The following is a 24777-nucleotide window of genomic DNA, read 5'->3' on the forward strand; positions in this document are numbered from 1 at the left end:
CTCCCTCCATCCACTCTACCCCCAACCAACTGTAAGCTTCTTAAGGTCATAGGTTGGGTTGTCTTCCCTTCCCATCGCTCATGCCCAGACTAGGGTCTGGCACATAGTAGGTGCTGAATAGATGTTTTTAGAACAAGTGCATCAGGGTCTTTAGAAACAATGATATAAACCATTTGACTGTCTTTAAGAAATACCCGGCTTATACCTAAATACCTAAGCTTTAGAATTTCCAGGAGAATCACTGAGGAACGAGAAGTATGATTCAGCCCTTAAACAAACATGGGTGTGAAAGAGATTGCACAGCAGACTTCAAGAATGTAGCCATAAATCAAGTAAATATTTGATCAATGACTTCAACAAATGTAAAACATTTCTTTAAGGAAACTGACTTTTGGAAACCCACTTAGAATACCTTCAGTCTAGCCTTGGCACTTTAACCCTAACTACAACTCCAAGGTGGGAAGTGTTGAAAATCCCTTGAATGCCCAGAGAAGATGTCACAGGGATGGTGGTCGAGGTGGGGGCTAAAAATATAAGGTAGTTTGATATAAACAATTTAAGAAACTTAATTAAGGAAGCTAGATAAGTGAAGCACTTCATCAGCAGGGATTATCACCACCATTATGGTTGAAATATATGAGGACTATGTGCCAGATATTGGGCTGAGGACTTTATGTGCATTATCTGATCTGATCATCTCAACAGTGCCATGAAGCAGGTACTGTAATCATGCCCATTTTACTGACTGGTAGAGTAAGGCTGAGAGAGTTTAATAATTTGCCTGAGCTGATATAGCTGCAGAGAGACTGGTGGCAAAAATTGAGAACCAGGCTGTCTGGTTCCAAAGACAACACCTTTTAAACGTTAAGCTTTAGACTTGCTCCAGATTCAAGGTACTGGAAGAAAATTTGGCAGATGTTTTGCTCATCCATTATTGTGTGACAACACAGCCCCAAACCTAGTGGCTTAAAACAAAAATGTATTACTACCTCTTCTGGTTTTGTGGATTGACAGGGCCAACTGGGTTGTTCTCTCTTGGAGTCTCTTTTATAATTTCAGGTGATCCTGTGGCCAGCTTCAGAAATCACACTGTATCACTTCTAGTGCATCTGTGACTTAGAAATGGGACATAGGACCAGCCTAGACTCAAGGGGAAAGGCCTACCCACCAGGGAATGAGGGCCAAGAAGCATCCTTCACTGGGGCCATCTGGTAGACCGATTGCCATGGTGGACAAATGCGCAAATGTGAAGCATCCTGGGTAGCTGTGCGGGAGCTGAATTCTCAGAAAGGACTTTTACATCTACTTTTTGTATGATGATCTTTCACAGCCTGAGGCAAGCAGGCCAGGGGCAGGACTAGATCTCTATCTCATAGACATGGACATTGTCGCTTAGTGAAATTAAGTAACTTACCAGAAGTCACACAGCTTCTTAATGTGGATATGAACTTTGGTCTTCTGAGGCGCCACCAGCAGAAAGTAATCAAGGTGAAGTAATCATGGATCTAAATTCAAAACGAAAAAGGTTTATCAAAGTTGTAAGATCTTTAAAAAATATTTTATTTATTTATTTGAAAGAGAGAGAAAGAGCACAAGCAGGGGGAGGGGCAGAGGGAGAAGCAGACTCCCTGCTGAGCAGGGAACCCCAACTCAGGGCTGGATCCCAGGACCCTGTGATCATGACCTGAGCCGAAGGTGGATGCTTAACAGACTGAGCCACCCCGGTGCCCCTCAAAGTTCTAAGAGCTTTAAAACATGACAACACCTACTATAGTAGCTGATGCAGGAATGGACGCATATTTCCTATTCATGGGAGTATAATTTGGTGCAATGTTCTGGATATGCAATAGATACTGAAAGCCTTAGAATGTTGCAAAATCTTTGACCGAGAATTTCCCCATCTAGAAAATTTTCTTAGGAAATAGTCATGAATATGGACAAGTAATTATTAGGATGTGTCCTATAGTATTTTTGTTAATAGGGAACAATTAGAAATAATCCAAATGTCTAATAAGAGGGGTTTTGTTAAACAGTGGAAGACCTTCTGCCATTAAACTGATGTTGTAGGAAAATATCTAATGCCACATAAAATGTGTGCAACATTATTTATGCGAAAAAGCAGATTTTAAAAGAGTATTATGCCACTTTTATTTTAATAAAACATACATGTGTCCATACACACAGAAAAAAAAGATATAATACCAAAATATTCATAGTAGTTATTTAACAACAGTAGGATTATAAATCATTTTTCCTCTATTTTATTTTTTTCTTCTCTATATTTTAAAACAGCTTGTGGTATATGTTATTTTTGTAATGAGTTTTAAAAAAGGAAAATAAAAAAGGGAGTTAGGAAAATATAGAGGGTTTTAAGCTCATTTTCAACAAACCAACTGGAATATATACACAGGAATAATATGATCCCTCCTACTTAGCTCTTCAAAGTGCTTTTCAATTCAAGGTCTAACTTGATATCTACACTAACTCAGGGAGGGAGATTGGAGATGTATTATTACTTTTATTTGCAAATGGGAAAAGTGAGGCTCTAAATGGCGAAGTCTTAAGGTAACCCAGCTAGTTAGTGATAAAAGCACGAGTAGAGTTCAGCTCTCCCAGGCCCGTTCATGAACTTCATGATGTCATAGCAGATGCCTGCTCACACTGTCCCCTGCTGCGGACCCCTGTTTTTCACCTGTCCAGCATCCTTTCCCCCATCTTTGGTCTCAGCTCTCTGACTCTTTGTGGAGCCTGCCCTCCCTCAGTCTCAGTCCAGATCCCAGGGATGGGCATGCGACCCCAAGCCAGCCCATGACAGCCGTCCTTGGGGATTCCACCAAAAGTTCTAGAAAAGAATTTGCTGAGTCAGTAGGAAGTAGGAAGGGCTGCTGGGGCCTCTGTGCTCCTGCTTGGGGACTGACTGGCTGCCAGAAACAAAACCAATAAAAAAAACAGTCAGGAGGCACAGATGCCCAAACACGTCTATTGGGTCCCTGGATCCTGGTGTGCCTAAGGCTAGATATATCTACTGGACTTTTGCTTACCTGAGCCAGGACATTTCTTTTTTTTTTAGGATGCAAAAGATCTTCCTTTTCTTTTTTTTATTGTGTTATGTTAATCACCATACATTACATCATTAGTTTTTGATGTGGTGTTCCATGATTCATTGTTTGAGAATAACACCCAGTGCTCCGTGCAGTACATGCCCTCTTTAATACCCATCACCAGGCTAACCCATCTCCCTACCACCCTCCCCTCTAGAACCCTCAGTTTATTTCTCAGAGTCCATATTCTCTCATGTTTCATTTCCCCATCTGATTTCCACCCCCTTCATTCTTCCCTTCCTGCTATCTTCTTCTTCTACTTTTTTTTTTTTTTAACATATAATGTATTATTTGTTTCAGAGGTACAGGTCTGTGATTCAACAGTCTTAAAATTCACAGCACTCACCATAGCACGTACCCTCCCCAATGTCTATCACCCAGCCACCCCATCCCTCCCACTCCCCACCACTCCAGCAACCCTCAGTTTCCTGAGATTAAGAATTCCTCATATCAGTGAGGTCATATGATACATGTCTTTCTCTGATTGATTTATTTCGCTCAGCATAACACCCTCCAGTTCCATCCACGTCATTGCAAATAGCAAGATTTCATTCCTTTTGATGGCTGCATAATATTCCATTGTGTGTGTGTGTGTGTATCTCACATCTTCTTTATCCATTCATCTGTCGATGGACATCTTGGCTCTTTCCATAGTTTGGCTATTGTGGACATTGCTGCTATAAACACTGGGGTGCATGTACCCCTTCGGATCCCTACATTTGTATCTTTGGGGTAAATACTCAGTAGTGCAATTGCTGGGTCACATGGTAGCTCTATTTTCAACTTTTTGAGGAACCTCCATACTGTTTTCCAGAGTGGCTGCACCAGCTTGCATTCCCACCAACAGTGTAGGAGGGTTCCCCTTTCTCTGCATCCCCGCCAACATCTGTCGTTTCCTGACTTGTTAATTTTAGTCATTCTGACTGGTGTGAGGTGGTATCTCATTGAGGTTTTGATTTGGATTTCCCTGTTGCCAAGCGATATTGAGCCCTTTTTCATGTGTCTGTTGGCCATTTGGATGTCTTCTTTGGAAAAATGTCTGTTCATGTCTTCTGCCCATTTCTTGATTGGATCATTTGTTCTTTGGGTGTTGAGTTTAAGAAGTTCTTTATAGATTTTGGATACTAGCCTTTTATCTGATATGTCATTTGCAAATATCTTCTCCCATTCTTTCAGTTGTCATTTGGTTTTGTGGACTGTTTCTTTTGCTGTGCAGAAGCTTTTTATCTTGATGAGGTCCCAGTAGTTCATTTTTGCCCTTGCTTCCCTTGCCTTTGGTGATGTTTCTAGGAAGAAGTTGCTGTGGCTGAGGTCAAAGAGGTTGCTGCCTGTGTTCTCCTTTAGGATTTTGATGGACTCCTGTCTCACATTTAGGTCTTTCAACCATTTTGAGTCTATTTGTGTGTATGGTGTAAGGAAATGGTCCAGTTTCATTCTTCTGCATGTGGCTGTCCAATTTTCCCAACACCATTTGTTGAAGAGACTGTCTTTTTGCCATTGGATATTCTTTCCTGCTTTGTCAAAGATGAGTTGACCATAGAGTTGAGGGTCCATTTCTGGGCTCTCTATTCTGTTCCATTGATCTATGTGTCTGTTTTTGTGCCACTACCATACTGTCTTGATGATGACAGCTTTGTAATAGAGCTGGAAGTCTGGAATTGTGATGCCACCAGCTTTGCTTTTCTTTTTCAACATTCCTCTGGCTATTCGAGGTCTTTTCTGGTTCCATACAAATTTTAGGATTATTTGTTCCATTTCTTTGAAAAAAGTTGATGATATTTTGATAGGGATTGCACTGAATGTGTAGATTGCTCTAAGTAGTGTTGACATCCTCACAATATTTGTTCTCCCAATCCATGAGCATGGAACGTTTTTCCATTTCTTTGTGTCTTCCTCAATTTCTTTCATGAGTATTTTATAGTTTTCTGAGTACAGATTCTTTGCCTCTTTGGTTAGATTTATTCCTAGGTATCTTAATGGTTTTGGGTGCAATTGTAAATGGGATCGACTCCCTAATTTCTCTTTCTTCTGTCTTGGCGGTAGTGTATTGGAATGCCACTGATTTCTGTGCATTGATTTTATATCCTGCCACTTTACTGAATTCCTGTATGAGTTGTAGCAGTTTTGGGGTGGAGTCTTTTGGGTTTTCCCCATAAAGTATCATATCATCTGCAAGGAGTGAGAGTTTGACTTCTTCTTTGCCAATTTGGATGTCTTTTATTTCTTTTTGTTTGATTGCTGTGGTTAGGACTTCTAATACTATGTTGAAGAGCAGTGGTGTTAGTGGACATCCCTGCCGTGTTCCTGACCTTAGGGGGAAAGCTCTCAGTTTTTCCCCATTGAGAATGATATTCGCTGTGGGTTTTTCACAGATGACTTTTATGATATTGAGGTATATACCCTCTATCCCTATACTCTGAAGAGTTTTGATCAAGAAAGGATGCTGTACTTTGTCAAGTGCTTTTTCTGCATCTATTGAGAGGATCATATGGTTCTTGTTCTTTCTTTTATTGTATTGCATTGATTGATTTGCGGATGTTGAACCAACCTTGCAGCCCAGGGATAAATCCCACTTGGTTGTGGTGAAAAATCCTTTTAATGTACTGTTGGATTCTATTGGCTAGTATTTTGGTGAGAATTTTTGCATCCATGTTCATCAAGGATATTGGCCTGTAATTCTCCTTTTTGATGGGGTCTTTGTCTGGTTTGGGGATCAAGATAATGGTGGCCTCATAAAACGAGTTTGGAAGTTTTCCTTCCATTTCTATTTTTTGGAACAGTTTCAGAAGAATAGGTATTAATTCTTCTTGAAATGTTTGGTAGAATTCCCCTGGGAAGCCATCTGGCCCTGGCCTTTTGTTTGTTGGGAGATTTTTGATGACTGCTTCAATTTCCTTAGTGGTTATAGGTCTGTTCAGGTTTTCTATTTCTTCCTGGTTCAGTTTTGATAGTCGATACATCTCTAGGAATGCCTCCATTTCTTCCAGATTATCTAATTTGCTAGCATATAGTTGCTCATAATATGTTCTTAAAATTGTTTGTATTTCTTTGGTGTTGGTTGTGATCTCTCCTCTTTCATTCATGATTTTGTTGATTTGGGTCATTTTTCTTTTTGATAAGTCTGGCCAGGGGCTTATCAATCTTGTTAATTCTTTCAAAGAACCAGCTCCTAGTTTCGTTGATCTGTTCTACCGTTCTTTTGGTTTCTATTTCATTGATTTCTGCTCTGATCTTCATTATTTCTCTTCTCCTGCTGGGTTTAGGCTTTATTTGCTGTTCTTTCTCCAGCTCCTTTAGGTGTAGGGTTAGGTTGTGTATTTGAGACCTTTCTTGTTTCTTGAGAAAGGCTTGTATTGCTATATACTTCCCTCTTAGGACTGCCTTTGCTGCATACCAAAGATTTTGAACAGTTGTGTTTTCATTTTCATTGGTTTCCATGAATTTTTTTAATTCTTCTTTAATTTCCTGGTTGACCCATTCATTCTTTAGTAGGATGTTCTTTAGCCTCCATGTATTTGAGTTCTTTCTTACTTTCCTCTTGTGACTGAATTCTAGTTTCAAAGCATTGTGGTCTGAAAATAGGCAGGGAATGATCCCAATCTTTTGGTACCGGTTGAGACCTGATTTTTGACCTAGGATATGATCTATTCTGGAGAATGTTCCATGGCACTAGAGAAGAATGTGTATTCTGTTGCTTTGGGATGGAATGTTCTGAATATATCTGTGAAGTCCATTTGGTCCAGTGTGTCATTTAAAGTCTTTATTTCCTTGTTGATCTTTTGCTTAGATGAGCTGTCCATTTCAGTGAGGGGGGTGTTAAAGTCCCCCACTATTATTGTATTGTTGTTGATGTGTTTCTTTGCTTTTGTTATTAATTGCCTTATATAATTGGCTGCTCCCATGTTAGGGGCATAGATATTTACAATTGTTAGATCTTCTTGTTGGATAGACTTTAAGTAGGATATAGTGTCCTTCCTCATCTCTTATTACAGTCTTTGGTTTAAAATCTAATTTGTCTGATATAAGGATTGTCACCCCAGCTTTCTTTTGGTGTCCATTAGCATGGTAAGTGGTTTTCCACCCCCTCACTTTCAATCTGGGGGTGTCTTTGGGTCTAAAATGAGTCTCTTGCAGACAGCATATTGATGGGTCTTGTCTTTTTATCCAATCTGATACCCTGTGTCTTTTGATTGGGGCATTTAGCCCATTTACATTCAGAGTAACTATTGAAAGATATGAATTTAGTGCCATTGTATTGCCTGTAAGGTGACTGTTACTGTATATTGTCTGTGTTCCTTTCTGGTCTCTGCTTTTAGGCTCTTTCTTTGCTTAGAGGACCCCTTTCAATATTTCTTGTAGGGCTGGTTTCGTGTTTGCAAATTCCTTTAGTTTTTGTTTGTCCTGGAAGCTTTTTATCTCTCCTTCTATTTTCTTTTTTTTTTTCTAAAGAATTTATTTATTTGAGAGAGAGAGAGTGAGAGAGAGAGCCCAAGAGTGGGTAGGGTTAGAGGGAGAAGCAGACTCCCTGCTGAGCAGGGAGCCCGATGTGGGACTCGATCCCGGGACTCCAGGATCATGACCTGAGCCGAAGGCAGTCGCTTAACCAACTGAGCCACCCAGGCACCCTCTCCTTCTATTTTCAATGACAGCCTAGCTGGATATAGTATTCTTGGCTGCATATTTTTCTCATTTAGTGCTCTGAATATATCATGCCAGTCCTTTCTGGCCTGCCAGGTCTCTGTGGATAGGTCTGTTGCCAATCTAATGTTTCTACCATTGTAGGTTACAGATCTCTTGTCCCGAGCTGCTTTCAGGATTTTCTCTTTGTCTGTGAGACTTGTAAATTTTACTATTAGATGTCGGGGTGTTGACCTATTTTTATTGATTTTGAGGGGGGGGTTCTCTGGGCCTCCTGGATTTTGATGCCTGTTTCCTTCCCCAAATTAGGAAAGTTCTCTGCTATAATTTGCTACAATATACCTTCTGCCCCTCTCACTCTTTCTTCTTCTGGGATCCCAATTATTCTAATATTGTTTCGTCTTATGGTATCGCTTATCTCTCGAATTCTGCCCTCATGATCCAGTACTTGTTTGTCTCTCTTTTTCTCAGTTTCTTTATTTTCCATCATTTGGTCTTCTATATCACTTATTCTCTCTTCTGCCTCATTTATCCTAGCAGTTAGAGCCTCCATTTTTTATTGCACCTCATTAATAGCTTTTTTTATTTCAACTTGGTTAGATTTTATTTCTTTTATTTCTCCAGAAAGGGTTTCTCTAATATCTTCCATGCTTTTTTCAAGGCCAGCTAGTATCTTTAAAATCATCATTCTGAACTCTAGTTCCAACATCTGACTAATGTCCGTATTGATTAGGTCCCTGGCAGTCGGTACTGCCTCTTGTTCTTTTTTTTGAGGTGATTTTTTCTGTCTTGTCATTTTGTCCAGAGGAGAATAGATGAATTAGAGAACAAAATGCTAACAGGATAACAACGTCCCCAGAAAATATACACTAAACAAATCAGAAGAGACCTGAAACTGGGGAAAAGAAAGGGAAAGAAAGAAAAAAAGAAAAAAAAAGAAAAAGATAAAGATAAAAACAAACAAGCAGAAACAAAAACAAGGGGCGCCTGGGTGGCTCAGTCATTAAGCATCTGCCTTTGGCTCAGGTCATGATCCCAGAGTCCTGGGATCAAGCCCCACATCGGGCTCCCTGCTCAGCAGGAAGCCTGCTTCTGCTTCTCCCTCTCCCACTCCCCCTGCTTGTGATCCCTCTCTCGTTGTCTCTCTCTCTGTCAAATAAATAAATAAAATCTTAAAACAAAAACAAAAGCAGAATATGATCAAATATGATCAAGCTGGTGCATAGATCAGTGCCACACACTAGATTTTGGGTGTATTCTGGTCTGTTAGAAGAAAGTGCCTCCCAAAATTTTAAGGAAAGAAAAACTTATATATGTACAAAAATAAGGGTTAATACGATGAAGGGATGGAATATGACTGTAAAGATGAAAATTATAAAAGATTTTATAAAAGGAATTGATAAGAGGTTGGTTGAAAAAAGAAAGAAGTGGATTTTTTAAAAAAAAGGGAGAGAATGTGTTCAGGCAGGAGACTAGAACAAAGCCATACACTAGAGCTTTAGGGTATATTTTGGTCTGTTAGAAAAAACTGTATCCTAAAATTTTAAAGAGAGAGCAACATATATATATATGTATATATATATATACACACCAAAAATAAGGTTAACTACTATGAAGGGATAGAATATGACTCTAAAAATGAAAAATAAAAAAGATTTTTTAAAAAAGGGATTGATGTTGGTTGAAAAAGGGAAAAAGAAAAATTAAAAAAAAAGTTAAAAAAATTAACTTTGAAAGACTAAAGAATCATGGTAAAAAAGCCGTGAATTCTATGTGCAGTAGTCCCCTAGCGCTGGAGTTCTGCCGTTCTCATTGATCGGTAAACTTGGTCTTGGCTGGCTGTTCTCACTGATCTTCTGGGGAGGGGCCTGTTGCCATGGTTCCCAAATGTCTTTGCCGGAGGCGGAATTGCCCCGCCCTTACCCCCTCCTGGCTAAGTAATCTGCTCGCGTTTGCTCTCCGGGGCTTTTGTTCCCTGCGAGCTTTCCGTACAGCTTTGGAGGCGGAGAGTGAAAATGGCGGCCTCCCAATCTCCGCTCCGGAGGAGCCGAGAACTCGGGGCCGCTCCTCAGTGAGACCCCGGAGAAAAGCCGTCAGTCACTCCCGGCTCCTGGTCTCCGGCCGCACTCCGTGCTCACCCGGCCTGTGACCGCGCATTTCTATCTCTGGCACCCGACCCGGTCTGGAGTCTCCAAACCCAGCAGATCCCTGTGGTGCACTCCCGCGCGGCTCCTCCCGGGGGAGGAAGGGGAGTCTCCCCGGATCTGCCGCTTGTTGGGTCCCTGCTGGAGGAGCAGGGGCCCGACTGTGCCGCGGATCCCGGTTTATGGCCACCCCGAGCTGAGAGCCCGCGCCTGGGCTCCGCCTCTGCAGCCGGCTTCCCTGCTCCGATACTTGGGAGCTCTGCCGCCCTCAGGCACCCCCGGTCCTTCTGTGACCCCGAGGGTCCTGAGACCACACTGTCCCGGAGGGTTCCACCCCCCGCTTAGCCACCAGAGTGACGTCCCTCGGCGGAGCAGACTTTTAAAAGTTCCGATTTTGTGCTCCGCGGCTCTATCACTTGCCAGAAGCGGCCGACGGAGGCCCCTCCCCCGCCGTCTATCCTCCCGAATATCGCCCCGGATTCACTTCTCCGCCCGTCCTACCTTCCAGAAAGTGGTCACTTTTCTGTTCAGAGAGTTGCTGCTATTCTTTTCTTTGATCTCCTGTTGAGTTTGTAGGTGTTCAGAATGGTTTGATCCCTATCCAGCTGAATTCCTGGGACCAGACGAAATCCAGGTCTCCTACTCCTCCGCCATCTTGCTCCTCTCAATCCAGGACATTTCTTTTTCCTCTCTTTCTTTCCCTCCTCCTCTTCCCTCTTCTCCCCTCCCTCCACCTCCTCCTTACCCATCTTCTTTTTGAAGAACTCAACTTCAAGTTGAGTTGAATTCCTCAATTCAAGTTTTAGTTGTAACCAAAAGACTCCTGACAAGTATGCTCTCCCATCTCCGTTTCTTCACCTGTAAAATGAAGACACGAATGGTACCAATCACCTGCTACACGGGGTTGTTGTGAGATTTACATCAGTGGGTGCCCATAAGCTCTCACACTCACATAGTGAGCGTCAGTAAATGCTACCTATTGTCTTTAAGGAGTTAGAAAAAAACTGAATCCAGAAAAATCTCATCCCCCATCCCAAAAAGAAAGAAAGAGAACAAGACTGCCCCACGCGTAAACCTATAGAGAAAACAAGTTGAGAAAAGAGAAATCGCCACGTCAGCAACTTCCTCCAGGGAGATGCTCTTTCCTCACTTCTGGTCAGGCGGAGGCTGGGCCAGCAGCAGGGCCTGTCCCAATCTCCTTGGGTGGGAACCAGCGACCCCACCTTCCTCACACACTCCCTCCCACACTCCCTCCTTCCCACAGTTCCCCTCGTCAATGCCAGGTGATGCTGGGCCCCATTCTGTTGGCAACTGCTAGAAATAGCAAGGTTGCCAGGGAGGAGGAGAAAGGGGAGGTGAAGTGGTTGGCAAGACAGAAGTGGCTGATTTTGCAATGCAGTTTGGAGAGAGAGAAAGTAAACTGGGAGAAAGTTAGCCAGGCCTCCTAGCCTCATTCCTGCATTGGTTGTAGGAAGAAAGGGCACTGTGCCTGCACTCAGAAAATGCTCAGTTCAGGCTGCTTTTTCCCCCAGGCAGTTGGGACTCTGATGAAGCCAAGCCAGAGGGCTCTGGGGCTGAGCAAAGTGTTAGCACGAGAGGAGCAACATTCCCACACGAACCCAGGTTGCTGGATTAATCAGCAAAGGTATTATGCAGCTCGCAGGGTCTCTGAGGGGAGGACCAGAGAACAGGTCTCAGAGACTTCCAGTCCAGAACAACGCCCTCACGGTGGGGGCTACCCCAGGGCACAGGCACCATGCATGGCTCACACTGTTGGTAATGGCCACTGGATGCTAGGAACCCCACAACTGTGCCCTAAACGCTTATCCCAAAATGGAGTCCATGCAGCTCAAGTTGCTCGTGTCCTCTTCAGGAGGCCAAGTCTGTCATGGGTGTCCGAATGGCTAAGCCTCGGCTTTATGCCTTGTTGCAAGGGGGTTAGGAAAGCCAGCATTAGCCTTTGACCTTGGGGAGGTGGGACTCATAATGTGGGAAATTTCCCAATCACATGTTGGGGTTTGAAAGGACAACCGTTAGGGATGTGTACATGGTCCCGCAGCATTTCTACAGGTGTGTAGGTGTGCCTATGATGCATCTCCACCTCCCCTTTCCAGCGTGCTTTCATCCTTAAAAATGCATTCAAGCCCCCACCGGCAGCAGGGGCCCAGACCGCTCCCATTTGGGTTCACTCAGCACCTCTGAGTTCCAAATGCAGCTCCAAGTACCATCTGGTCACCCCTTCTTCTTGTGGCTCTGCTCCTTCAAGTCATCGGACCCAGGCCTCTTTCTACCCCTACCCTCCGATATGGAGAGCTGAAACATTTCTCAGAGACATACCAGGCCCTTGGGGAAGGCACTTCCCCTAATGCGACAAAGCAGTTGGCTCTGACTTCTCACATCCTCCCCCCTGAGGACTCACCTCTGGTTTTCCCTCTGCAGAAATAAAGGCCTTGGAAAGTGGCCTCAGAAATGAATTTGGCCACCAAACCTAAAATGCAAGGACAGAAGTAATGTTTTTTAAATCCTGGGTTTTGGTTTGTCCCAAATGAAACCCCATTTTGGGGGACAGAGTTGAAAAATTGCTTTAATAGATTTCTCCTTTAGAAAAGTCTAGAAAGCAGATTAAGGGTGATGCACCAGAGTGGTCCCCGCCTCCCACTTCCAGGTGCCCGTGTCTGTCAGGAGCCCCACAGGCCCGACAAGGGGAGGCAAAACTATGGGTGGAGAATGATTCCCGGGTCTGCTCTTGACCTTCTGGTGATGTTCTTGTGCTGCCTGTGTTTGCACTTGCCCTGCCTGAGCGCTTCCCCCCCCGACCGGCGCACTTCTGCCTGTCACTCCGTGCTTCGGTGTTGAATCAACCAGTAACCCTGTGAATTCTGCTTGAGCCCCCAGGAGGGGCAGCTACTAAACCCAGCTATCTCCCACAACATTCTGTCTAAGAACCCTGTGACTTACTCAGTGGTTTTATATTTATCCGTGTTTGTGAGTTTCCTTTTAGGACAAAGACAATATATCATTTGTTGTGGGGTCCCCAGAAACTGGTAGAGGTTTTTGAGTGGAAAGAAGGAAAAATGGATGGGTGGATGGATGGATGGATGGAATGATGGATGGATGGGCCGACAGACGGAGGGTCCGACCGACACCTGAGCTTTGAGAACAATGGTTGCTGGAGCCAAGCGCCACGAGGGGGCAGTGTGGAGCAGCTTTTCAAGTTCTCCCCGGACTTCCACCAGACCCTGGCTGGCGAGGTTTCTAGAGCTTATTTGGTTCAACATTTTCATTTGCGATAGAAGGAGTTGAGGCCTGAGAGGGTGAAGGCGGCGCCCGGGGACACACAGCTCCTGAGCTGGCCTCGTGAGTGCGTCCAGCATCTTTCCGTCCTGTAAGCCCGGGCGCCCCGTCCCTGGGCTCGGAGGGCCCCGATGTTGCCAGGCCTCCGGCAGGCAGCTCCACGGTCCCTGCAGCCCTTGCCCGAACTGCCCGTCGGCCGGCCGCTGGTGGGGACCCGGCGTCGCTCGGCGGACGCGGACCACTGAGTGCGCCATTCACGGAGGGCCTACCGTGTCCTCCGGCCCCTCAGCGCGGCCCCCACTAAACTCCCTCTTTCCTTATGTCTCTTCCGTCCTTTTGGACCTACATCACCTGGGCTTATATTTCCCAAGAGAGGAAGGCCCCGTGCTCAGAACATGTCCTACACCATGCTTCTCCCCAAATGTACTTCTGTCTACCATGTCCTCTAGCCCTGCGGTTTAATTTCCTCTATCTCGGGGTGGGGGGGGGGGGCGTGTTGGGAGGAATGCTAGTATGGTGATAAAGCTCTCTCCCTCCCCTCCTGGCGGTCCACACATTGTCACAGCAGGCTATGAGGTCTGAGCCTTAGATGGCAGAGGGAGATCTCCAGAGTGCCCACAAAACCTCAGCATTTCCTTTCCATTCATTCGTTCATTCATCTATTTAATTATTCAATTATTAAAAATATTTTTAAGCATCCACTATGTGTCGGGTGCTGAAAAGAAATTCAATCTTACATTTATTACGCCCTTGGGCACTTACGTGCCAGGCACTGTGCTAAAGGCCTGACATTCACTATCTTTACACAAGCCTGTGAGGGAGATGATTATTATTCCCATTTGACAGATGAGGAAACAGAGCTCTAGAGAAATGATGTCACTTGCCCGAGTGAGCTTCAGAACCAGGAGTCAAGCCTTAGAGGCTGCCACCCAAAGGGTCAGGCATTTCCGTTGAAGTTCACTGTTGGGCTTGTGGTTGCTCATGCCCAGGACTCTCCCAGAGTCTGCACCTCCACAGGCAGCTGTGGAGTGGTTAAGCACGTAGCCCCAAGGGATGAGCAAGAGCTGCAGAGACCCCACCCACCCCGCCTGCCCCCAGGGCTGGGTCTCTGTTCACTTAAGTATATTGTATGTTCCAACAAGTTCAATTCTGCAACTGTATATTAATACTCTGTGTGGGACCCAGGATCACCTCAGAGCTGTGGTTCAGAGAAAGGCCCTTCCAGGGTCACTGGATGGGAGTCAGAAACCCAGGTCTGCTTGACCGGGGCCTAACAAGCCATGTGAGCTGGAACCTAGCTCCTCTTGCCACCCTGAGCCCTTCTCCTGCTTCCTCTGTAAACTGGGAGATGTACTACCCCATGCAAACTATACCATGTGCCCCAGAGAGCTGTCCTCAAGATGAGATAAGCGTATGTGTGTGAAAGGAGGTCTTTTCTTGTATAGTCCGCGTGTCCTCATGTCACCTCGAGCTGGACTGTGGCTCTTTGACTGGGTCCCCCGGAAGCCTAGAGCAGTCATTCCTGGCCTTGGGGACTGCACAGGTCAGGATATTGTTTTGTTATAAATCTCCATGAGTTTCTTTTTAAAAATGACTGCCACAAACACTCTGTTCTAAAATAAAAAGAAGTTGAACAAAAAAGTAGGCAGGAAATAACCTCCAATAAAAAGTGGATATATTTAGCCTCGCAAAAGAAACTACATGGTCTCTACTTTTCTCATTTAGCTTTAGATCAGTGGAAACTGAAGCAAGGACTGGCCCCTGAGAGCCGTTGCCAGAGAGTGTGCGTGGTTTATAGGGGTGTCCTTCGGCCTCACAGCCGAGCCTTCCCTGGGCAGCGAGAGGCGCACTAACGTCATGGGGCAGTCATGTGCGTTGGGGAACTGAAGGACAGAATAGAAAAATAATGTTCCAGGGAATGTTTTTAATGCATAGTACAAAATAGCATGTGCAGCAGGACCCCCAATCTGTAAAGTACCTGAATGCCTGCCCACAGCCTCAAATGCACAGAAAAAAAAAAAAAAAAAAAAAACACCAGAAGGCTGTACAGCAAAATCCCATGGGGTTGTCTCTGCATGGAAGAATGATGACTGGGTTTATTTTCTCTTGAGTGATTTCTTACATTTTCCAAATCTTACTGTTTTGTAATCAGAAACATAGAACGAATAAAGTAGCCAAAGGGGGAAAAGTGGTGCAAGACGAATTATGCCACATGCTGTGTGAGACGCTGGCCTCCTCGGGACCTGGAGAGTTTCAGTGAAGCCACATCCCGGACTGTAGGAGGCTCTTCTGGGCTTGCCCTGGCACCACTCACCTCCTGTCTTTGCTTCTCTTGGGTTGGGCCTGGAGTCTGGCTTGTGGTAGGCGCCCCTTCTGTGTGAGCTGACCGCTTTCCTGACCCAGCTGGCCGGCGTGGCTCTTGGCCAAGGGGGCCACAAAGAAAAGCCACCACCTAAGTGGAGATGGGCCTTTCCTAAACTGCTTTCCTTTCTGAGTTCAAACATTGGTGTTTGAAGCCTTTGATGGTATCTCTCCTGAGAAGGCTGGAGCAAGGTAACCACCAACATTCCTTTTAGGAGTGTAAGCTCCTGTCTTACAGGCAATCTGGCTGCCATTAAAATAAAGACAGGGTTTGGGGAGGATGGGTCTCTTCCCCTTGATTAGGCTTCTTGCTGACGACTGACAGGAGTTACTTCTGGCTAATTTAAGCAAGCAAGAAATGCATTGGAAAGGCTTCTGGTAACTCCCAGTTTGGACAGGAAGATGAGAGCCCACTGATAAAATAGGCAGGACCCAGGCGCCTGGGTGGCTCAGTTGTTTAGCGTCTGCCTTTGGCTCAGGTTATGATCCCAGGGTCCTGGGATCGAGCCCCGCATCAGGCTCTCTGCTCTGCAGGAAGTCTGCTTCTCCCTCTCCCACTCCCCCTGCTTGTGTTCCTGCTCTCACTATCCCTTTCTCTCTGTCAAATAAATAAATAAAATCTTTAAAAACACACACACACACACACACACAAAAGGCAGGACCCAAGCCATCGGGACCACTGCTGAAGCCCCTGAGCCCTGTCTCTTAGACAGGCCTCAGTCTTCTTACGATTCTGAGTCCGGACATGTTCACTGAGGGGGCTCAGAGCATGGGCCCTGGAGCCAGACTGCCTGCTCTCAGGTCACGTTTACCAGGACCTAAAGCAAATTCCGTGACTTTTCTATGCTTCTGTTTCCACATCTGTAAAATAGAGATAATAAAAGAACCACATGGCATTCGTTATCTTTTGCTGTGAAACAAATTACCCCCAAACCTAGTGGCTTATAACAACAATAAGCATTTATTGCCTCAGTTTCTGTGGGTCAGGTATTCAAGAGCGGCCTAGCTGGGTGACTCTGTCACGAACTCACATGAGGTTCAGTCGCATGTAGGTTGGGGCTATCATATCCGAAGGCTCAGCTGGGGCCGGAAGATCTGTTTCCAAGGGGGCTCACTCATGCGGCTGGCAAGTTGGTGTTAGCTGTTGGCAGGAGGCTTTACTTTCTCCCGAACTGGACTGCTTGAGGATCCTCACAACATGGTGGGTGCCTCCCCCCAGAGCAAGGGATACTGGAGAGAGCCAGACGGAAGGTATGTCCTCTGTACAACCTCACCCACGAAGTCACATCACATCACTTCTGCTCTAGTCACTCATTAGAAGAAAGTAAGTCCAGCCAGTGTGTGAGGGGAAGAAAAGTAGGCCCCACCTTTTGAAGGGAAGTGTATGAAAAAATTTGTAGCCATATTTTATAACCACCACAGTACCCCATAGGATGAAATGAGTTAGTACTAGTAAGTGTTTAAAATAGTACCAGGAATATGGCAACTACCACATAGGTGTTTGATTGCTACGACTACTACGAGTAGTAGTAGTATTGTTAATATTCTCCCCTACCCACCCTGCCAGTCTGCCTCTTCCTCATGGTCCTCCTTCAAAGTTACCTCAGAGGTGGAGGCAATCCTCCTTGCCTTATTGGCTCCCAAGTTCCCCTCAGGGAAGCAGGGTCTGCTTTAGGACTGGTCCTACCCTCTTCATCTGCCTCAGGAAGCAGTCACCCTGGGATTCAACAACAGTGGTCCAGCCTAGCTGGTCAGCACAGCTGCTACAAGACCAATCCTCGCTTTCAGCTCTTCAGGTCCTCAGAGGAGACACCGCAACAAGGGGCTTGAGGAAATTCCCCAGGCAAATGATCGGCTTGGTGAGACACACACAGGGGGCCTTGTCCAGTTGGTGACAGGGAAGGGGGTGGCCTTCGAGGGCTTGGACAGAAACCATCAACAAGTGGGCAGGTAGGGCCAGCGAGAAGGATCCTTGCTGCCACAAAGCCCACAGACGATGAGGCAGAGCCACAGGGAATTCACGTGCAGGTCGTTCCCTGCAAAGGATGCTCACTGGAGGTGCGCGTGCGAGGGTGCGGCTTGCCAAGCCCAGGCCCTGCCTGCCAGGCCCAGAGCTGCGGCTGCATCGACCCCGGGGAAGGGGTGCCTTTTCCTAACTGTATGCTCAGAGCAGGCACTTTGTCTACTTTACGGGAAGCACTGGGTATGCTAGCTGTGGGCAGGCCCCCAGATCTTGTTGAAAGATCCCTGCCCTGGGCTCTAGTTCATGCAGACTCCACCACCTGGGGCCAAGGACTGGTCCTTCTTCGGTTCAGTGTTTTCACTTTCCAGTCTCTACTTGGACTTCCTTCTTTTGTCGATAGGTACAGTACGGACTGTGGAGAGGCGCACAAAAGCACGCTCCCTTTCCCAGGTGTGGCCTGCTGTCGGCCACCTCCCCCTGTGCGTAGTGCCTTGTCTCCCTGGGAACTCTTGGGCCTCCTGGACAAAGGAGCAGGAAGAGCCTTTCTCAGAGCATGAGGTGGCCTTCCCTCCTGCGCCTCCCCCCCCGGCCCCCGCCGCAGCCTGGCTGAGGCTATTACTCAGCTGTGAATGTTCAGAGCAGTTGGGTCTGGGGGGTGGTGGGGACCCTCCTTGGCAGGATGGGGACAACAGAGGCAGGAGGAAGACTTACAACCTTTACACAGGGACAAGTGCCCTTTGCATTCTGCTCTGGAGTAGATCCTAATTTTGCAGGAGATACCCTGAGCCCCACAAGGACTTACATCTCACACTGGATAGATATAGACAGGTAAACAGGCAGGTGACAGATGGTGGGTAGACTACTCACAGGGAGGTTTGCAGAGGAAGCCATGGGCCAGTAAGCATTTTTAGACAAACTTTATAAAATTTTTCCAAAGGAAAATTCAAAAAACCACATGCAGAAAAAGTCCTCTCCTCCAGTCTGGTTAAAAATATAAAATAAACAGGCACAGAAGTCATCCCTCAATGCGGTCTTCCCTTTAGCTCAAAAACTAGACTGTCCATATTTACACTTGGTGGACCCTTGTCTCCCTTTCTATCATTTTATCTAAAGTGGAAGAAGCAAAGGAGCATGATAATAATAGGGGTTTTTTTTAGCCTAATACTCATTTTATTTTTTTATTAAAATAACATTGACTTATAACATGATATTTGTTTCAGGTGTCCAACATAATGATTTGGTATTTGCATACTTGGCCAAATGATCACCACTGTAAGTCTAGTTAACATCCATCACCACACAGTTATAATCTTTTTCTTTTTTCTGGTGAGAACTTTCAAGCTCTGCTCTCTTAGCAACTTTCAAATATGCAATACAATATTGATGACTCTAGTCATCAATGTTGTACATGGTATCCCTATGACTTACTTGTTTTATAACTGGAAGTTTGTACCTCTTGATTGCCTTCACTCATTTACCCACTCCCCAAGCCCCCTCCCCTCTGGCAACCACCAATCTGTTCTCTGCGAGTTTTGTTTTGTTTTGCTCATTTGTTTTGTTTTTTAGCTTCCACATATAAGTGAACTTATATGGTATTTGTCTTTCTCTGTCTGACTAATTTCACTTAGCATAATACCCTCAAGGTCCATCCATGTTGTTGCAAATGGTAAGATTTCATTCTTTATGGTGGTGCCTGGGTGGCTCAGTCGTTAAGCATCTGCCTTCGGCTCAGGTCATGATCCCAGAGTCCTGGGATCGAGCCCCGCATCGGGCTCCCTGGTCTGCGGGAAGCCTGCTTCTCCCCCTCCCACTCCCCCTGCTTGTGTTCTCTCTCTCGCTGTGTATCTCTCTGTGTCAAATAAATAAAATCTTTAAAAAAAAAAAATTTCTTTCTTTATGGCTGAGAAGTACTCCACTGTGTGTGTGCATGTGTGTGTATGTGTGTGTATGTCACATCTTCCTCATCAATTCATCCATTAATGGACACTTAGGTTGTTTTCATATCTTGGCTATTGTAAATGATGCTGCAATGAACATAAGGGTGCATATATCTTTTAAAATTAGCATTTTAATTTTCTTCAAATACCCAGAAGTGGAATTGCCAGATTACATGGTAGCTAGACTCACTAAGAAAAAAAGAGAGAGGGCTCAAATAAATAAAATCAGAAATTAAAGAGAAGTTACAACTGATATCAAAAGGATCATAAGAGGGCGCCTGGGTGGCTCAGATGGTTAAGCGTCTGCCTTCGGCTCGGGTCATGATCCCAGGGTCCTGGGATCGAGTCCCACATCGGGCTCCCCGCTCAGCGGGGAGCCTGCTTCTCCCTCTGACCCTCTCCCCTCTCATGCTGTTTCTCTCTCGCTCGCTCTCTAAAAAATAAATAAAATCTTTAAAAAAAAAAAAAGGATCATAGGAGACTGCTATAAACAATTATATGTCAATGTATTGGACAACCTAGAAGAAATAGATACATTCCTAGAAATATACAATTGTCTAAGACTGAATCATGAAGGAGTAGAAAATCTGAATGGACCAATTATTAGTGAGGAGATTGAATCAGTAATCAAAAACCGCCTAGCAAACAAAAGTCCAGTAGCAGAAAGCTTCACCAGTGAATTCTACCAAATATTCAAAGATATAATACCCATCCTTCTCAAACTCTTCCAAAAAAACTGAAGAGGGGGGAAGGCTTCCAAACTCATTTTACAAGGCCAGCATTATCCTGACACCAAAACCAAAGAAGGACACCACAAAAAAAGAAAATTGCAGGACATTATTCCTGATGAACATAGATGCAAAAATCCTCAATAAAATATTAGCAAACCAAACTCAACAATAAATTAAAAGGATCATTCACCATGATCAAGTGGGATTTATTCTAGGGATGCAAGGATGGGTCAACATCCATAAATCAATCAATATGATATACCACATTAACAAAGCAAAGTATAAAAATACATGATCATCTCAATAGATGCAGAAAAAGCACTTGACAAAATTCAACATTCATTTATGATAACAAACTGTCAACAAAGCAGGTATAGAGGGAATGTACCTCAACATAATAAAGGTCATATATGCCAAGCCCACAGCTAACATCATCCTCAGTGATGAAGAGCTGAAAGCTTTTCCTGTAACATCAGGAACAAGACAAGGATGCTCTTTCTTGCCACTTTTATTCAACATAGTATTGGAAGCCCTAGCCAGAAAAAAAGAAATAAAAGGCATCCAAATTGAAAAGGAAGAAGTAAAACTGTCACTACTTGCAGATGATATTATTTTATACATAGAAAACCCTAAAGGCTTCACCAAAAATAACTGATAGAACTAATAAACAAATTCAATAAAGTTGCAGGATACAAAATCAATACAAAATAATCCCTTGTGTTTTTATGTACTAACAATGAACTATCAGAAAGAGAAATTAAGAAAACAATTCCAGGGGTGCCTGGGTGGCTCAGTTGGTTAAGCAACTGCCTTTGGCTCAGGTCATGATCCTGGAGTCCTGAGATCGAGTCCCACATCGGGCTCCCTGCTCGGCAGGGAGTCTGCTTCTCCCTCTGATCCTCCCCCTCTCATGCTCTCTGTCTCCCATTCTCTCTCTCAGATAAATAAATTTAAAAAAAAAATCTTAAAAAAAAAAAAGAAAACAATTCCATTAACAATTACATCAAAAAGAATAAAATATCTAGAAATAAACTTAACCAAGGAGGTGAAAAGCCTATATACACTGAAAACTATAAGACCTTCATGAAGTAAAATGAAGAAGACAGAAATAAATGGAAAGATACTCCATGCTCATGGATTGGAAGAATTAATATTGTTAAAATGCCCATATTACTCAAAGCAATCTACAGATTCAATATAATCTCTATCAAAATTCCCATGGCACATTTCAGAGAAATAGAACAAACAATCCTAAAATTTGTATGGAACCACAAAAGATCCAAATAGCTAAAGCAATCTTGAGAAAAAAGAATGGAGTCATCACGATTTCAAACTACATTGCAAAGTTATAGTAATAATAGTAATTAACAACTCTGAGCAATAAATACCACTCTTGTAATGAGGGCTCAGCCTGCAGTTGCCGGCTGTCTTGATTCTGAGGAACTTGTGAGGTCAGTCCACCCTGATGACTTCACATCCTGTCCCGTGGACCACGGACATTTTATAGCTGTGCCCACCTGGGGCCAGAGCAGCAAGCTGAGTCTCACCTGTGGTTTGGTTAAAGGGATTACAGAGTCTTCCGTGAAATGCCTACGGGGGACAATAATACCATTTCTGGCTTTTGCCACTAGGTGGGACTTTACAACAGATATCAACAGTAAGAGGTATAGCCTGGTGAGGCAACCACCTCTGCTACAGGGATCTTCAACCTCGACACTATTGGCATTTTGTGGCCGGACGATTCTTTGTCGTGGGGACTGTCCTGTGCATTGTACAGTGCCCAGCAGCAGTCCTGGCCTCTCCCCGACCCACTGAATGCCAGTGGCAACCCCCAAGTTGTGACGACCAAAAACGTCTCCCTATGTCTCTGCAGCTGCGGGGGTGGGGGTGGGGTGGGGTGTGTGTGTGTGTGTTGGTGGTTAAGAGCAGGGGCCCTGGGGTCAGACCACTTAAATTTAACTCCCAGTGCCTGTGGCGACTTGATGAGCACCCCATGAATTTAATAATTCATGTGAGCACGCCACAGAATTTATCCTCCAAACCAGGGCAGTTTGAGAGGGAAAGAGGGTTCTAATAATAATTTCATAGCTGGAGACTGTCTCAGCAAACAGGGATGTGTGGTCAGTCCTTTAGTCCATAAACAGTGTTGAGCGCTGGATGACTAGTGTGCTAAGTGCTTTACGTGTAGGAACTTCATTTAATCCCCTTAAGACCCTAAGAGATCAGTACCATTACTATACCCTTTTTATATATGGGAAGACTGAGACTCTAGTGAGTTATATAGTCAGTATTCTTTTTTTTTTTTTAAGATTTTATTTATTTATTTATTTGGGAGAGAGAGAATGAGCAGGGGGAGGGGGAAGGGCAGAGGGAGAGGGAGAAGCCAACACCCTGCTGAGCTGGGAGCCAGACCCCAGGACCCCTGGGATCAGGACTTGAGCCGAAGGCAAACACTAAACCTACTGAGTCACCCCAATGCCTCAGGATTCTGATCTTGGCAGGCGAGTTTCCAAGCCTGTGTTCTTAGCCATGTGCCCACGTGTGCTTGGGTGCCCAGGGAAACACAGGACTACTCAACATCCACTGGACTCCCCATGAACTACTAGCTCTAGGTCATTCACAGTTTCAACCTGAAGCCCACTTAAAAAATTCCGCTTTCAGGGGTTATTGTGATAAAAAGCAGACACACGAAAACCACTGTGGAGCAGGAAATGAGAGTAGCAGTGTCCAGTCTGATTCTCAGTTTTGCAGAGCTCAACAGGTGCCCCCTCCCATGAGGAAGTCACTACGTCTATTTAAGAACGAAACAAAACATGATTTTTTCATTCACCTTTATTGTTTTCCCAGATGGCTACTAAGCTCTTAGGACATAAAGTCTTAGTAAGTCATTTGGACACAGCTGCTTAATAAATGAAACTGTCAGGTATTTCTTTTGGTCTGGGGGTGCCACGAAGGCAATGTAAAAGTAGAAAATTCGGGAAACTTCGCACTCACTGTTTTGCCATTGGAAGAACCTGGAGGGTAATGATGGAGAAGACCTTCTCGCCCTGCCACCCCACGTTGGTTGCTCACTCTGGGGAAACCTATCCTGTCCCCATGGCACACGAGTCTGTGCTAATGGAATCCACCCCCCTACCTCCACCAACCCTGTCTCTCTCCCTCCCCCCCACACAGCTCTCTTTACCCTCACGCAAAGAACGAATACACCCTGACCCCAGACAGTTGCCAAATTCCGTATGAGTTCCCTTTCTTTCAACCTCTTGCCCCTTTTCAACAGTGTCAGGAAGCACTCCTGAAGCACCTACAACTTGGATTTCCTCAAGTTTCCAGTTGAACATCTTCCACGGACATGCAATCTGCTCCTCAGGTCAGAGGTCACGCTGTCAACACATGACACAGTGATAAGCAGACTGCATCCCTTCCACAGACAGCACCTCAGGCTGGTGTGCCAAGTCCTGAATAAATACACAGACAGAATGCGGCCCTGGGAGAGGCCTGGGAGTATGGCAAAGGGGAGAGGGGCAGTGGGGGAGGGGCCGGCCAGGGAAGTAGTCACTGGGTCTAGGGTCACAAGCACATTTTTCATTCTCGAACTGCCTAATTGACTGTAACAGAAAACTAGACACTGTGGGGGTGGTGGAAAGACATGGGGCAGGGGACCCAGCTCTTACTACTAACCAGGGGCCACCTTGAACAAGTCACTTCTCACTATGCCTCAGTTTCCTTATATATAAAGGGGACTGGATTGCCCAGTGCTTCTCAAATTGGGGTGTTTGAGACACATTCACAGCCTGTGTGTCTGCCTGAAAATCGTGGAGTGTCTGTCTTTCTGGGGTGCCAAGCTTATTCAAGATTTTTGGGACCCCACTCTTTTTACATGAAAGCATTTTTGTATCCTTGCTTGTCGCTCAAAATGCAAAATGTACATACATTTTTATTATAGAAACTAATAACTGATGACATTTCAGGGGCAATTACTATGTGCCAAGTGTTCATCTCTTTATATGATCCTCACAATTACCCAATGAGATATTTTAGTCCCATTTTATAGACGAAAAAAAACCCTGGGGAACGGAGAAATAAAATAATCTAGCCAAGGTCACATGTTACTAAGCAATGATAAAACAAACGATTCCCTCTCCCCGCTCCCCCAAAAAGGTCTGGGCCCATTGCAGAGTGCTTTGGAATCTACCCCCAGACCCGCAGGGCTTCTCTGATAAGCCTGAACAACATAGATCTCCAAACTGATCTCCAAAGCCCAGCTCTGACACTCCTAAATCAATTTTACTTAAATCGATGGATTAGGGGTTTCACACACAGGATGCCCCTGGAGGATGACAGGAGCTGGGGAGGCCCTGCAGGGGTTCCAGGGGGTTCTCTAGGTGGGCTTTCCCGGCCTCTCAGGCGCTCCCCCAGAGTCCGAGGGCGTGAGGCCCGGGCACCGGCCGCCGCCTAGCCCGGGTGTCTGCAGCCGGGTCGCCTGGCACTTCCTCGTTCCCGCGCGCCCCAGGCTCAGCGCGCAACGCCCAGCGCCGGCGCTCCTGCGGCGGGAGGGGGCCAGAGGGGAGATGTCGCAACCGCCTCCCTCCCTCTTTCCCCGCCTTGGCG

At 45.3% G+C, this 24777-nt stretch overlaps 1 long non-coding RNA gene across 1 annotated transcript; it reads right to left on the reverse strand.

Moving 5' to 3' along the window:
• Positions 1–1409: 1409 nt before the first annotated feature.
• On the reverse strand, positions 1410–11035 carry LOC118023808. The gene is made up of 2 exons (XR_004682902.1): positions 10742–11035; positions 1410–1505 (listed from the first exon to the last, which is right to left on the reverse strand). It is a non-coding gene; the product is annotated as an uncharacterized LOC118023808 (long non-coding RNA).
• Positions 11036–24777: the final 13742 nt, after the last annotated feature.

Source organism: Mirounga leonina, unplaced genomic scaffold (genome assembly GCF_011800145.1).
Source record: "Mirounga leonina isolate KUSES-001 unplaced genomic scaffold, KU_Mleo_1.0 Mir_114, whole genome shotgun sequence".
Lineage (NCBI taxonomy): Eukaryota > Metazoa > Chordata > Mammalia > Carnivora > Phocidae > Mirounga > Mirounga leonina.